Genomic DNA, 6,000 nt, shown 5'->3' with positions numbered 1-6,000 from the left:
GAGAGAGAGAGAGAGAGAGAGAGAGAGAGAGAGAGAGGAAACAGGGCGATTGTGTCAAAGGCTGTAGAGAAGCCAAGAAGGATGAGGATGAAGAAAGGGCCAGTGAACTGAGCAATTTTGAGATTTTTGGTGATTTTGGAGAGAGTTTCCTTTGAATAATGACATTGAGGGCTAGACTGCAGAGAATTTCAGGGAAAGCTAAGGAAAGGAGTTGGAGACACTATGTACAAATGGGCATCTCCTGTTGTTTAGTCAAGACATGGAAGAAAGATATTGGAAAACATCTCTTTCATTAAATTGATCAATTGATTGTGGTTTTTTTTGTTTGTTTCTTAGTTTGTTTTTGCCTTTTGGAGGGCAATTGGGGTTAAGTGACTTGCCCAAGGTTACACGGCTAGTTGTTTGTTTTTTTTTTTTAATGTGGGTGTTACGTGTCTGAGGCTGGAACTGAACTCAGGTCCTCCTGACTCCAGGGCAATGCTTTACTCACTGTGCCACCTAGCCACCCTTAAGTGATTGTGTTTTGAGGATTAGAGAGAAATGGTTTGATTGGTGGCAATAGGGAAGGAATTGTTAGTACAGGAGAGACTGAAAAGTAATGAAATAATGGAAATTCTGGAGAGGCAGTATGCTGAGGAAGTTGGTGTGCTGGGATAGAGTGATTGACACATGGAAAGGAGTTTGTTTCAGCTAGCAGACAGAGGACTGCTTCATCTGAGAGGGGCATCAAACAGGGAAAACAAGGCACCTGATTTATTGGGGGTGAGAAGGACATGATGGAGCTTCCTAAATGTCCCATTCTGTTTCAGTGAAATAGGAGGCAAATTTCTCTGCTGAGGTGAGTGGGGGGTGGAGAGTGGGGACAAGGAAGAAGGGTGGGTTGGGGAAGAGTAAAAAGCACTGGAAAAGCTGCTCTGGTGAATGAGATAGGCAGTCAGTCATGTTGTTGTTCAGTCATTTCTGTCATTTCTGGCTCTTCATGATCCCAGCTGGGTTTTTTTTGGCAAGATGCTGGAGTGGTTTTCCGTTTCCTTTTCTTCATCATTTCACAGATGAGGAAACTGAGGCCAGCAAATCTAAATGTCTTACTGAGGATGACACAGCAAGTAAGTGTCTGAGGCTGGATTAGAATTCTGTCCTTCCTGACCAGTTCTCTGTCCACTCTGCTTCCTAGCTGCCCCAAGGGAATCAGTTAGGGAGGTGTCAAAGAATATCTCTGCTAGAGTGGGATTATATAACCCAAATATTTTGTTGACCCAGACAGCCTGGCTTTATGATTTTCCCTCTCTCCATCAGCAGCATCTCAGTAGTAGCAAAGGTTGCTGCCTTACTTAGAATTAATCCAAGACTAGGCTTTACATAAATCATGAGCCTGTGCCCCTCCCCTGATCTCTGAGGCTCCATCTTTGGCCAGTTCTTGGACAATCATTGACCAGATTCTTTGAGGTGAAAGCCACTCAGTGTGGGGAAATGGCAAGTAGAAACTCCCAAGTGTCCCATAGAATGTGATACTTTAGGGGCTAGAAAGAAGTGTCCGTGATCTTCACCACGGAACTGGTCAGGTCCCAGCAAGATTTGAACCAAACAAAGGTCACTCACTATAGGGGTCATAGTGCAAGAGCCAGAAACAGAATTGAGGCCAGAACATGCATTTGCCAACAAAGAGCCTAGGACACAGGGACTACGGTAGAGGCTGGGCCTGGTGTCAGCTCTGGGCCCAGTCAGTCAGTCAATATGCATGAATTAAGCACCTCCAGGTTTCTAGGCATTTAACCAAGCTTTTGGAAGGGAAAGCCAGTCCCTGCTGTCAAGGAGCACACCAACATGAAGATGGTTTGGGAAGAAGCAGCAGACTGGGAATATCAGTCTTGGCTGATTCACAGAAAAGAGGGTGTCTGGGGATGGAAAAAATGGTGTTCATTGGGATATATGGGGACTCAAGGAACTCAAAGAGTCTAATAATGGTTTAAGGAAGAAGAGGAGAATTAGTGAGGAAAGAGTCAAAATCAAAATAAGAATTATAAAAACACAGACAGACCTCAGAGATATTGTGGGTTTGGTTCCTGAGCACTCAAGTAAAGTCAAGAGAGCAATAAAGCAAGTCACATGATTGTCTTTTATTGTTTCCTAGTTCACGTCTAGGTTCTGTTTACACTACACTGTTGTCTATTATGTATACAATACTATTGGATCAAAAATATCAACATTCATGCCTTAATTCTATAATACTTCATGTCCACAAAAATCTAACCATCATCTGAGCTTTCCTGGAGCCATAATCTTGTTGCTGGTGGAAGTTCTTGCCCAGAATTGATGGCTGCTGACTGATCAGCCTGGCGGTTGCTCAAGGTTGGGGATGAATGTGACGATTTCTTCACATAAGGTGATGGTGAAGCTTGCCACGCTGATTGATGCTTCTTTTCACTTGAGCACTTAGAGCCCATCATGGCATTATTAATTGGTCTATTTTGGTGCAAGGGCCTCTAGTTCCATGGACAGAGCATTCCCACTTGCAGAGTTGCAATTGCAGTCTCAGCTACTCAGATGCTGGTCAGGTCACTCAGCCATTCTGAGCTCGTGGCCTGACTTGTGAATAAAATGAGAATGCTGGTCTTGTCATTGTCACTGGTGTTTCTGAGGATGAATGTGATTGTCTCTGAAGGTCTTTGTAAATCAAGTTATCCTGCAGATGTGAACTAAGGGCATTTTAAAATGATTGATTCTGTCCTTTGAACTTTAAAGAGTTTTCTTTTATCCTGGGAAAGTAGGATGTAGATCAGTGAGCTTACTTTATCCCAAAGGAGGGATGGGATTATATAAGTATGTACATGTGTCCCTGAATATATGTTTTGTTGGGGTTTTTTGTTTGTTTCTTGCAGGAGGGATTAGACTTCAAATGCAAGAGATTACAGAAAAGTCAATCATTCCTATGAATGAAACTCATGAGGAAAGCTTCAAGAGTAGTGGTTCCTGTGAGGTCACTAGGAGACAAATCTATGCTGTATTTCTAAGAATCTACACAGGAGAGAAACCATATGATTGTCTTCATTATGGGAAGGACTTGAGTCAACAGTCATCCATTATTAACCATCAAAAAATTCTGACTGAAGAGAAACCACATGAGTGTCATGAATGCGATGAAGGACTTAGTGAACGCTCATCCTTCCTTGTCCATCAGAGAACTCACAGTGGAGAGAAACCTTCTAAATGCAATCAATGTGGAAAGGCTTTCAGACTGAAATCTAAACTAGCTGAACATCAGAGAACCCACATTGGAGAGAAACATTATGAATGCAATCAATATGGAAAGGTTTTTGACAGAGGGCCTATTCAGCTGAGCATCAGAAAATCTACACTGGACAGAAACCTTACAAATGTAATCAGTGTGGAAAGGCTTTCAGACTGAAACCTACACTTGCTGTATATCAGAGAATCCACATTGGAAAGAAACCTTGTAAATGTAATCAGAATGGAAAAGCTCTTAAACAGAAGGCCAATTAAGCTGTACATCAGAAAATCCATACTGGAAAGAATCTTTATGAACGTAATCATTGTGGAAAGACTTTCAAGCAGATTTCCAATCTGGCTGCACATGAAAGAGTCCACCCTGGAGAGAAACCATATAAATGTGTTCAGCTTGGAAAGAATTTCCAACAGTACAGCAAAACTGCTGTCCATCAAAAAATCCACACAACAGAGAAACCTTATCATTGTCCTCAATATGGAACCACCTTTCAAAGAAGTTCTTCTCTTGCTAGATATTAGAGCATTCACACAAGACAAACCTTATTAAACTTATGAATGCGATAAATGTGGAAAGGCTTTCATACAACAGGCCACTCTTGCTGTACATCAAAGAATGCATACTGGAGAGAAACCTTTTGAATGTCATAAATGTGGAAAGGCTTTCACCCTGCACTCTGTTCTGGAAGATCATCAGAAAGTCCACACTGAGGATGAACCTTTTAAATATTATCAGTGTGGAAAGACTTTGACACAGCCTATTAGTCTTGCTGAACATCATAGAAACCACACCGAAGAGAGAGCTTTTGAATATAATCACTCTGGAAAGGCTTTCCCACACTGGTGTGTTCTTACTCTTCATCAGAACGGTCACACTGGAGAGAAACCTCATGAGTGCACAGAATGTGGTATACCTTTTCATGCACTTTCTTCCCTTGCTAAGCACCAGAGAATCCATTCATAGAGGAGAGCTCCATTCATGGGATCAATATGGATAAATTTTTTGTCTACTTCTCTTCATTGATTTTCACAATCATTTTTGAGCTTCTCCATGGTCTGTGATGAATCCATAATTTTCTCGGAGTCTTTTGATGCAGGACTTTTGACTTTGTTGTCTTTCTGGTTCTGTGATTTGATCTCCTTTGTCACCAAAGAAAGATTGTGTAGTCTGATTTGGATTACTCCTTTTGCTCATAGCCTCAGTCAGTGACTTGACTTTTGATCTCTTTGCCAAAGTAGTACTCTGATTCCAGAATGGAGAGGGCTGTGTCCCAAATTTGGGGGACTTCTTTTTGCAGCTGTTGTCCTTGCTGGCTTATAGACATTAGTCTGCAGAAAGGATAAAGCAAGTAATACAAGAGCCAGATCCATCAATACCATTCAAGAAGGAAGCTCCTACTGGTCCTGCAGGGAAAAGGAACAAAGCCTGGAACAGATACAGGAGATTGTCAAGCTAGGAATCCTCCATTAGGTCTCTTTCTCCTTCTCTTCTCCTCTTGTTTCTCCCTCTCCCCATCTCTCGTCCTATTTCTCTTCAGTAGCAGAGGAGCCAATAACAGACTGATTGGTCTTCAAGATAAATTAATCTTTCAAAAGGTCCAGACACCTACAAGGGGGAATTTCTATTCCGAATCAGATTGTCATCAAAAGGAAAGAAGTTGATACTGGTTTGGAAAGGATGGGACCCTGGAGGGAAGTGACCACCCCTTGTAGAATGCAGAATGGATGAGCAGATGTCTGGGGATGAGCTTATTGGCACTATAGATTTGATAAACACAGGTTACAAAGGGCTCAGAAATGGGATAGGTAGGCTTCAGGGCCTCATATTCTATAGGGAAAGTTAGCCCAAGAACAACAAATGACTTTCAACTAGCTAATCCTGAAGACAAAAAGGAAAACAATTTCAATATCCAGATAAAACTATTGTCCCAAGAGACCAATAAAGAGTCAGAGGGAACTCACCATCAATTTAGCATTGAAAACAAAATGTAGTACCTTCCTTTTTTCATCACTTAGTTTTTTAAATATAATCACATGAAAGTCAACTTATCCCCATACACTGTCTCTGTATACCCCTTTAAATGCCCTAATAGAGATGCAGTCTCAAAAGTTACAAGAATTCTCTTTCCATGTATGAATATAAAGAGTTCAATCTTATTGAAAAACATGGTTCATGTTTTTTTTTTCTTTCCTGTCTACCTTTTAATGCTTTTCTTGAGTCCTGCATTTGAAGATCCAATTTTCTGTTCAATTCTGGTCTTTTCATCAGGAATGACTGAAAGTCCCCTATTTCATTAAATGTCCAACTTTCCCCCTAACAGATTATGCTCATTTTTGCTGGCCAGTTACTTCTCAGTTGTAATACACACTCCTCCCCCTCCCAGAATATCATAAAAACAAAAGAAGGCAAGATGGGGGAGAAAAGGCAACAAGTCTCCCCAAAATCCCTCTGAACATCTTTAAATAATGACACCAAACAATTTGTGCAACAGCAGCACCTGTAAAAGGACGAGGCGATGACTTAGAACATCATCAGGAAAGGGCTGTTACACCTAGGTTAGAATGGAGCAGAAACCAATGGAAGCCTCATCAGCACAGACTCCCGGGGAGCAGCTCTGGGGAGACACTGAACCAGTACCAGCAGCTTCTGCTTTGGGAGTTCTCAGCCTCTACATGGTGAGGGGACAAACAACTGGGAAGAAGGAGATTACAGGGCTCTCTTGTCTAGCACTGAGGCAGGACGCTGTTGTTTTGCCT

Source organism: Petaurus breviceps, unplaced genomic scaffold (assembly GCF_028583685.1).
Source record: "Petaurus breviceps papuanus isolate PSGF00001 unplaced genomic scaffold, PetGlider_PUasm1.0 609, whole genome shotgun sequence".
In the NCBI taxonomy this organism is placed as follows: Eukaryota; Metazoa; Chordata; class Mammalia; order Diprotodontia; family Petauridae; genus Petaurus; species Petaurus breviceps.
This window is presented reverse-complemented; position numbering follows the sequence as displayed.